The 10,746-nt window shown below is 45.0% G+C and overlaps 1 pseudogene; it reads left to right on the forward strand.

Annotated features, from left to right (window-relative positions):
• The first annotated feature begins 2,311 nt into the window (after positions 1–2,311).
• Positions 2,312–2,738, forward strand: LOC102734350 (NADH dehydrogenase [ubiquinone] iron-sulfur protein 5 pseudogene; annotated as a pseudogene).
• Positions 2,739–10,746: the final 8,008 nt, after the last annotated feature.

The raw sequence follows: 10,746 nt of genomic DNA on the forward strand, positions 1-10,746 counted from the left end.
TGACGGGCTTTCTTTCTTTCTCTCTCTCTCTTTCTTTCTTTCTCTCTCTCTCTCTTTCTGTCTTTCTTCTTTCTTTCTTTTCTTTCTTTCCTTTCTTTCCTTCTTAGTAGGCTGCATGTCCAGTGTGGCGCCCAATGCAGGGCTTGAACTCACAACCCTGAGCTCAAGACCTGTGCTGAGGGGTGCCTGGGTGGCTCAGTCGATTAAGCCTCCGACTCGTGGTTTCAGCTCAGGTCATGATCTCAGGGTCATGAGATAGAGGCCCATATTGGGCTCCATGCTCTGCGCAGAGTCTGCTTGAGATTCTCTCCCTCTCCGTCCCCTCTTCCCCTCCTCTCACTCGAGCACATGTGCTCTCTCTCTCAAATTAATTCATTAAATCTTAAAAAAAAAAAATAAAGAACTGAGCTGAGATCAGGAGTCAGCCGTTTAACCAACTGAGCCACCCAGGCGCCCTGGCTGGTGAGATGCTTTAAAACAAATATTAATGTCGAGGCTCTTCCCCAGGTACCTTGGCAATGGTAATTGTAAAAGGTCCCCAGGTGGTTCTAATCTGTAGCCAGATTTGAGAGCACTGCCTTGGAGTTTAGATGCCCAGTGCCTTCTTGCTGACCTCTAGCTACCCAGAGTTCCCCTCGATGCCTAACTTATCTTCAAAACTCTAGAATTACTTCTCCTCCCACCCCATAACCCTCTGTTTTCCAAGGATAGCCAATCAAAACTCAAGGTTGACTGGAAACAAAGTGATTAACTGAATAAAAGCCTGTCAATTATTTGATATCTGATTGGCTTAACCCTAGGGTCAAGACATCCAGTGGAGGTGGGAAAGATTCTTTGTATTTCAGTTGGCAGGAGAGACACTGTCTTAGTTGTGGCCTAAAGAACTTCCCCCTTCCCCTCACATCCTTGTTCTCATAAAAGGTCAAGAGTCAGTGACTTCTGAGTTTGTTGACCCCACTGGGGTTCTATATTCTTGTACTTAAGTGGAAGGAGTCACTATTAAGAGTGATCCAGATTTGGTTCCCTCCACAACTGTTATCACTGTCACAGTCCTAGGTCATCCTTATCTAGACAGAGCAATTAGTCCCCTTCATGGCAGGTCTGAGGAGTGGGGATGGGGTGGGATGGCAGTGGGGCCACCAGAAAGTGTTCCAGGCAAAGGTAACTGCATTCTGAGAACCAAAACAAGGCCAGGTGACTTTGGCGGAAGAGTGGCACTGGATGAGACTATAGAGGACAATAGCATCAGGCTCTCTAGGCAAGCTATTATTCAGCCAGCACATTCTGGTCAGGTAAACCAGCTGACATCCGTTCAAACTGAGGTCATTACCTATGCCCTACCAGCTATAAAATATTTTGACTTTCACCCCAGTTTATAGGTCACATTAAGGAATTTGGACTTTATCCTGAGGGCTGTAAGAAACTACCGAAGAATTTTAAGCAGGGCTGCAGCATGGTCAGATTTGTACTTTTAGAAAATCATTTACAGCTGGAGGCTGGGAAAAGGATTATGAATTTGCTGAAATCTTCCTGGGAGAGATGATGGAGGCCTGGTGAGGGAGATGATGAGAACAGAAAGAAGTAAATAGATCCCAGAGATATTGAGGAGATACAATCTGTAGGACTTGGTGATTGATTGGATATGTCATGGATGATGTCAAAGGGATGTGTCAAAGATGACTTCTAGGTATCTGGCCCAGGAAACAGGATGAATGAGGAGTGCCATTATTTGAGACAAGGAACACAATAGAAGGAACAGGGGGTAGGAGGATAATCAGTTCTTTTTTGGACATATTGCTTTAAGGTGCCTGCAAGACTTACACGTGGTTCAGGACGTTGAGGAGGCAGTTGAATATTTGGGACTGAGGCTGGAGAAAGAGGCCTGGGCTGCAGATCGGGATCTTCAGCATATACCAGTGACTCCAGCACCTCCCCCACCCCCAGCCCCGAAAGAATGACATCACCCAGGGCAAGTGTAAGCAGTGTAAAGAGTAGCAGGTCTAGGACAGAGTCCTGAAGAACCTTGAGATTTGCAGGATGAGCAGAAGAGGAGATGGCCAAAGAGCCCAAGAAGGGACCAGAGAGGCAGGAGGAAAAACCAGCGAGTGTGGATCTTGTTGGTGGGAGGCAGATACCATACTGCAGTGAGCCGAGTGGCTCTCAAGCGAAGGAGCGAAGAGATAGCACAATGGTTAGAGGTAGAAGTTGAGGGTCTAGAGACAGTGTTCATTGTTTTATTTAAAAGAAAAGAGACTTGGATCATCCAGTAGCGGCGGCCAGCAAGGAGACGAGGGCACTGCGGCACAACGCCATGCCTTTCTTTGATGTGCAGGAAAGGGTGGGCCTTAACTTAGATCATTGGATGACAATCCAAAGTGCCGAGCAGCCTCACAAGATTCCAGGTCGATGTCATGCTTTTGAGAAAGAATGGATAGAATGTGCACATGGAATCGGTGGTACCCGTGCAGAGAAAGAGTGCAAGATAGAATTTGATGATTTCGTAGAATGTCTGCTTCGGCAGAAAACGATGAAACATCTGAGTGACATCAGGAGGCAGCGAGATAAACTAATAAAGGAAGGGAAGTACAAACCTCCACCTCACCACTTGGGCAAGGAGGATCCTAGGCCCCGAGCAGAGCTGCTGCTGATGGCTGGAGGCTGATTTTCATGTTCTCTCTTCTCCACTGGAAAGTTCATTTGCTGAAAACCTTTTTGTGAAAGTGTCTAAAAATAAAGGATTGCTCTATCCTGTTTAATAAATAAATAAATAAATAAATAAATAAATAAATAAAAGAAGAGAGACTTTAGTTCAAAGGAAACTGAAAAGGTATGACAACTAAATGCAATGACTGATCCGATTGGACCATCGACGAACACGCACACATACACTGAAACACAAAAGAGAAAACAGCTGTACAAGACGCTAGCGGGACAGTCAGGGAAAACGGAATGTAGGCTGTATATTAGATAATAGTATAATATCAGTGTTAAATTTCCTGGGTGTGAGAATTTTATTGTAAGAATCAGAAAATGTCCCGGTCCTTAGGATATATGCTAAAGTATTTAGGATGAAATGTTATGATGTCTGCAACTAAATCTCAGATGGTTTAGGGAAAAAAGAAGTGTGTGTGTGTGTGTGTGTGTGTGTGTGTGTGTGTGTGCAGAGAGAGAGAGGAGGGAGGGAGAGAACTAAAGCAAATGTGGCAAAAAGTAATTTGTGGATCTAGGTGAAGGGTTATGGGTTTTTGCTGTACTCTTCCTGCAACTCTCCTGAAGGTTTGAAATTTCCGAAAATGAAAACTTAGGGAATAAAATGGGCACCTGGGTGGCTCAGTCAATTAAGTATCTGACTCTTGATTTTGGCACACTGAGTGTGGAACCTGTTTAAGATTCTCTCTCTCTCTCTCTCTGCCCCCCACCTGCTCGCGTGTGCACACACCCACCCTTTCTCTCTCTAAAAAAATAAATAAATAATAATAATAAAATAAAAACTTAGGGAATAAAAAGAAGTGAGACTTGAGCATATTTAAATGCTGATGGAAAGGACCCATTAGAAAGAAAAGTTGAAGGTAAAAGACAAAGAGAAGGGATAATGATGGAGCTAGGTCCTGAGCAGATAAGACAGAATAACACTGGGATGGAGGGATTAGCCTACCGTGACAGAAAGGAGGAGAGTATAGGCGCAAAATCAGGTTGGGTATAGAGCTGAAGGAGAGAAATTAAGGAAGCCCCCTTCTGATGGATATTGAAATAGGCAACTAGCAATCTTTGCCACATAAGGAAATGAGATTTTTGCATTTCCTGCTCTTCTAGATTTTGTAATCCCCTTTTTTCATTCACTAGCACAATCAAAAAGTAGCTTTTCTTGGATTAGATGAATGCTATTCTAGACCAGTGGTTCTCAACTGGGGGCAATTTTGTTCCCTAGAGGATATTTAGCAATATTTGTGCTCCAAGCCTGGACAGCAGGAGGATGCTTTGGAGGACACAGGATACCTGACCCTTTTTAAGGATACATTCTACAGGGGCGCCTGGTTGGCTCAGTCGTTAAGCGTCTGCCTTCGGCTCAGGTCATGATCCCAGGGTCCTGGAATCAAGCCCCGCATGGAGCCCCGCATCGAGCCCCGCATGGAGCCCCGCATGGAGCCCCGCATCGAGCCCCGCATCGAGCCCCGCATCGGGCTCCCTGCTCGGCAGGAAGCCTGCTTCTCCCTCTCCCACTCCCTCTGCTTGTGTTCCTGCTCTCGCGCTCTCTCTCTCTCTGTCAAATATATAAATAAAATCTTTAAAAAAAAAAAAAGGGATACATTCTACAAGTCCAATAAAACAGTTCTGCTGTATCTCATTGGTAACTGTGACTTTGGGCAAGTTACTTGACCTCTCCATGCCTTAATCAGTAAAATGGGGACCACGGGGCGCCTGGGTGGCTCAGTTGGTTAAGCGACTGCCTTCGGCTCAGGTCATGATCCTGGAGTCCCGGGATCGAGTCCCGCATCGGGCTCCCTGTTCAGCAGGAAGTCTGCTTCTCCCTCTGACCCTCCCCCCTCTCATGCTCTCTCTATCTCATTCTCTCTCTCAAATAAATAAATAAAATCTTTTAAAATAAATAAATAAATAAATAAAAATAAAATGGGGACCACAATAGTTCTTATCTCATTGGGCTGCTCTGAGCATTCATAGAAAGTCCTTAGAACATTACCTGGCAATAATATGTACTCAATAAGTGTTAACAACGAATAGGTCTAAATTTTACATAATTTGCTTATATAGTATGATCAAGATAGGCTCAATTTATTTGTACCTTCTCCTTCCTGAACAAGTTAGTCTTAAAACCATTACATAGGGCAGAACAAGGTTGATGTCTACGCTGAGAGATAGTCTCGCATGGGGTGCTGGAGTCCACGTGGTATGGTAAAGGCATCTATGTGGAGGAAGAACCTAACATCAGTGACGGAAGATTGGCTACATATATACATACATACGTTCTCTAGCTCTGCCTACTGAGAGGGCCTTGGAGCAGCAATACCCAATAAAAATGAGTACATATAGCATCCAGATCTTAGCTTCTAAATGCCATTCTCCACTAAAAGAAATCAATACTCCTTGGAGAAATGGCTGATTCCAGGGCTAGGACAAGGAAAGTACAAGATGAGTCCAGAACGTTTTGTGCCAGAACACAAGGAAGTGCTCAAAGAATAGTGGAGATATGTCAAAAGGACACATCATTTCATAGTATTCCCTCTCCGAATGCTTAATGATTTGAAAAAGAAAAGGGTAAGTTCACAGTGGAGAAGCCTGGCAGACAAAAGTTCGATCAAGTGCTCAAAGTGAACCTCAGAATGGGGCAAATTGCAATTGTGTGCCCCAGATAGAATGCAAAGAGAAGAAAACAGATGTGGTGGTTACCTATAACTCCAATAATTCTTGCCTCCTGGTATTCACATCCCTCCTATACTGAATAGAGCTGACTTGTGTAACCAATAAAGTATTCCAGAAATGATGGAGGGTGACTCCCAAGGCTAGGTTATAAAAAGCTCTTGTGTTTTCTGCCTTACTCACTTGAATCACTTGCTCTGGGGGAAATAAGCTGCTATGTTGTGAGGACAGAGGGAATGGAAGGCTTCTGCCGAGAATCAGCTCCAAACAGCCAGTAATGTGAGTGAGCCATCACGGAGAGGGTCCGATAGCCCCAGTTAAGCCTTCAGATGACTACAAGCCCAGCCAACATCTTGACTCCAACATCATGAGACACTAGATAGAAGACTCAGCTAGAGCTGTTCCTAAATTCCTGACCCATGTAAGATAAAGTTTGTTTTTGTTCTAAGCTCTTAAGTTTGGGGGGTTGTTATACAGCAGGATATAACTAATATAGATCCTCCCCCAAATAGTGCAACACCAGCACCTAAATACAGTGATAGTATCTCATTTATTAACAGCAGTATCCAAATCAGAAACCCTTGTCTTAAACAGACAAAAAGTATTCACTTTCGTTATAAAAAGATACTTTAGGGGGCGCCTGGGTGGCTCAGTCGGTTAGGCAGCTGCCTTCGGCTCAGGTCGTGATCCCAGGGTCCTGGGATGGAGCCCCACATCGGGCTCCCTGCTCAGCGGAGAGCCTGCTTCTCCCTCTCCCTCTGTCTGCCGCTCTCCCTACTTGTGCTCTCTCTCTGTTAAATAAATAAATAAAAATCTAAAAAAAAAAAAAAAATACTTTATATATTTGCTGCATATTGTTCTCAGTTTGGGAGTTAATCAGCTTTTTGTACTGACAAAGTTATCTTTCCCATGATCTCTTTGCTTAGATCTGTTAGACGTTGACCAATAGTATTTACTGCACTTCATTTTGTAGCTTTCAGCGGAAGTTTAGACAGGCAGGTTTCTCCTTCACTGACCTTTGTCCAGATCCCATGATTTCCTTTATCTGGCTGCTGTCATCTCCCAAACATTTACACTATCGGAAGCTATTTTTCATTAGATTCCCCCCCCCCCCCGCAAAAAAATGCCATTTGAGAAACAAGTGATCAGGGCCAGGATTATTTCTGTCAGTGAGTATTAAACACTCCCTATATCTTTATCACTCTGTAGATAGATAGATAAGAGGTGGGCCCTGCCTTCAAGAAGTTTTCTGTTTTGTAAAGGAAACAAAACATAAAAATATATACTAGCCAGGGATCTCTTGGTAACAGTATGGGCCTGTATCAGTCAGGGTCCTGGCACATAAAAACTTGATTAATTTGAGGAGGGCTTAATTAAGGGCCTATTTTTCCAAGGTGTGGACAGAATTTAGGGATAGCTGCAACAGCAGGGACCCTACCACTCCTAGGTCTGAAGGGATGAGGGGAGGGAGTGGTTAACAAGACACTGAGAAGCTAGCTTTGGAGTACGACTATTGACAATAGCTGTGGCCTTCACAAGGGGATGCAGGCCTCCCAGCGACTCAACACAGAGGGGTATGGAATGATTCATACCTTAGCATCACTCTCCTCCCACCCTCTAATCTTCTTATATCTCCTGTTGGCCAAACAGGAGCCAGAGGGCAAGATGCAGTTCATGGAGGTTGTTTCCTAGGGTCCAAGGAGGGTGGGAAAGGATGGAGAAGGTCCCTGGAAGAAAGGGCAAATGGAATATTTCCACATGGGACTACTTTAGGGGCGGATGAGATCGAGGATCTGGACAGGGCGGATCATTCAGGGAAGCCCCAGGAAAAGACCCAGGGGGACTTTCGGCCGGAAGGAACTTCCACATGGGGCACATCAGTCAGTAGGCTGACAGAGAACAGCCCAGACGGCCAGGCTGTCGGCCTCAGAGAGATCTGGGAGCATACTAGGACAGAAGGTAGGGGAAAGGCAGAACTGTAATGTCAGGAAATGGCCTCTTAAATCAAATACAGTGTCCTCCACATATGAAGAGACAATTTTTGAGGGGAACAATTCTGAGGAGGGGTGGGAGTGTGGAGGAGGATGCCAGGACAGCTCTACGAAAAGGTCTGGCCTCCCTGTCCCGAAATTTGTGTCTTCTTGGGGTTCTCCCACAGTCCTCCCTTCTACCGCCACTGCACCTGGATCCTAGAAGCCCTTTTCTCACTAGCCCAAATGCAAATAAAACCCATTTGACTTGGTTTGTCCTTTCCACAGCTATAATAGGCTGACATTTAAAATTAAAACGAAACAAAACACATTACTTCCGAAGCAATAACAAAGCAACCGAGAAAAAGAAAACACCCAGAAGTAAACACACACACAAAGGGGGAAAAGGCATAGTGTATGAGTGTGTGTATTTAACTTTCAATTATGTAAACTTTCAAACATATACAAAGGTCAGGAGAAGAATATAATGAACTCTTTCTACTCATTACTCAGCTTCCAAAAATACTGACTTACTGAAAGTGGACTTTACCTCCATTTTGACCTCAAACTTTCTGACATCTTCTTTCCGGCTTATCTCTTAACTCAGGCATAAAAACCCTACAGGCAAAGCACGTGACCGGAACTGAAACGTCCCCCCTCAAGCCATCAGAATTGCCCTGAGTCAGCAAGACCCTACCCGTGATTGACCCTAAGGTAATGATTGACCTGGCCTTTACTGCCCACCTGCGTGTACCCACCAACCTTTGTCCCCCATTTTCCTTATATAAACCCCGCAGTATTTTCAGCACTTCGGAGACAGTCTTTGAGACGTTAGTCCACTCTTCCCAGGTTTGGCCTCACTGAAATAAATCCCTTTCTTGTTTCCCTACTGCTCATCTCTCTGCCTTTGGATTTTGTCAGCAGCTGAACCTGGTCTGCTTGGGAGCTCTTGCCCCCCCTGCAGCCCGGCTACATTATGGCCACTTTGATTTCATGTGTACCCCCAACCCACTTCTTTCCTCTGTCCCCTGGATTATATTGATGCAAATCTCAGATATATCGTTGTAGCCGTGAAAATGTCAATAGCTTGCAGTATATAAGGTCATAAAGTTCAGTCCTGATTTCTGATCTCAAGGCTTTCCTGAGACTAGAACTCCTTTATCCTGAACTAGTATCATTCTAACATAGTTATTAAATGGTTACATGACTGAGTGCTATTTTCTAGTCCCTGTCAGAATAACTGTTGCAAAACATGTCCCAGCTGTCAGAGAACGACCTATCTCAACTTTACCCCCAGTGTCTTGGTTCCCCCTGCTGGTTCCAGCGCTGGCCTGAGGGTCCGCCTCGTTCACAGCAGAGCCCTGGAGAAACTCCGTCCTGGCTCAGGCTGAGCAGTCCAGGCTTGCTGGACCAGGGCAAGGAGATGCATATCATGTACTTTGCCCGGGTACCAACTCCCACTGGGACTCAGTGAATGTTCCATGGATTGCTGATAATGGTGGTGACAAGGACCTGACCAAATCCTGTCAAGGACTCGGGCCCAGAGAGGACTTAACAAAGATGTATTTACCAAAATTGAGCTTTGAGGACGTAACTTGAATCTAAGTATGGCAGATTAGTTTTTTGTTGTTTGGATGAATTTACCTTCTCCAGAAGATGGGGAATTTAACAGAAGGAGATGCTCTATCACATCACACTGGAGGTGTGCGACTGGTTGTACAGCTGGGCTTTTGTTATGAGGGCTCCCAACATTCTCTCCGATTCAGTCACCCGTCAGGGAATCTGACTGAGGGAGTCCCTCGGAGAAGGGGTCAGGCCCTGGAAGAAAGGGTGGAAAGAGGATCTGAGGATGGGCTGGGGGTGGAGGTGGAAAAGGGAAAGAAGAGGCAAGTAGAAGGACATGCTCTGCCTCCCTTTGGGGTCAGAGGACATGTTGGCCCCACAGTGCCTTGGGCAGGAAGAGAAGCCAGATGACGGAGCCGTTTAGCCGCTCTGGAATCTTCAGGTATCCTTGTGGTTGTAAAACATTTTTATTCAAGTCATCAGAACTAGATGAGAACTTGAATGGTTCACAGCCAAACCCTGCAGGGCACAGACCATGCTGCCCTCTCCCTTCAATCCCGGGGTATGTCTCCGTGGAGCGTTACCTCAGGAACAAAGCAGTTAGCTGCTAAAACCACCCATGAGACTTCTTGATTCCAAACCTCTGAGCACCTGAGCAGAACTCCTCTGTGACTCTCCCAGTGATAAATGTGAGAAGCCAGAGGAAGGAGGCAACTCAGAGACTTCCTCTGGACTTAGTTTGGGGACAACTCCATCGAAGATGGACTGGCGGTTGATTCCAAAGACTAGGTGGATAAATCCTATCCAAACATTTCTGGGACCAAAAAAAAAAAAAAAATCAAAGTGCAAGTCCAGAAGGAGATGCTCTATCACATCACACTGGAGGAGGAGTGTGTTAAGTTCCTGTGTCCAGATCCTGGCACATGATAAATTCTCCTTCAATAATAACAGTGATCCTTATTCCCTTATTCTTTCCCCCTTCTCTACACCACTAAGCAGCTGGGGTTTGTGTTGAACCTTTATTATGCCAAGAGAAAGTCATACATTGTTCTGTGTAGAAGAGGCACACAGGGTAGAGAGGTTCTGGTGGGAAAGAAGAGATTCTGAAGGTGGGAGGAGGGGCTGAAGAAAGGCCATCAAAGTCAGAGGACAAAGGAAAGAATTTCTCTCTTGAGCTAAGGTATGTCCCACCTCAGAGCCTTTGCCCTTGCTGTTCATACTCTCCCCTAAGCCGCTCTCCTGTGCTGACTGGTCCTCCTCACTGGGCAGTTAGTTCCTTCAGAGCATTCATCATAATAGATAATTATTGTTTGCTTACTTGTGTTTCATTTGTCTCCCCCATGAGACTTAAGCGCCCCAAAAGCAGGACGCAAGTGTATCTTGTTCAACATTTTCTACCCAGCACCTAATGTGGTAGGTGCTAATGAGTATTTGTGAAAGGAAAGAACAGAAGGGAAGAAGGGAGAAAGATTTTGATGGGGGAGAAGCTTCTACAAGGAGAGGTCTTTAAGCAGTGCCATATAGTGGAATTTCCCTTTTTTGCTGTCCCTTTAAGAGATTAAGACTTAAATTACTCTTCAGTGCTATTTAGAGTCAAATTTGTATTTAAAAAAAGAGAGAGACTTCATGCTGGCTACACGGGTATATTCACTTTGAAAAAATTCATTGAGCTGTAACCTTATTATTCTGTGCACTTTTCTGTACATATATTACACTTAAATAAAAATTACATTAGAATGGGAGAGAGAGAGGAGAGAAAGACGCCATACCAGGCCCAGGTGTGTAAAACTCAAATCCAGGTGCGGAGTGGAGGGGAAGGCAGAGGTGAGGGCGAGGA

The sequence above is a fragment of the Leptonychotes weddellii genome, chromosome 6, assembly GCF_054177405.1.
Source record: "Leptonychotes weddellii isolate Sample4059 chromosome 6, ASM5417740v2, whole genome shotgun sequence".
In the NCBI taxonomy this organism is placed as follows: Eukaryota; Metazoa; Chordata; class Mammalia; order Carnivora; family Phocidae; genus Leptonychotes; species Leptonychotes weddellii.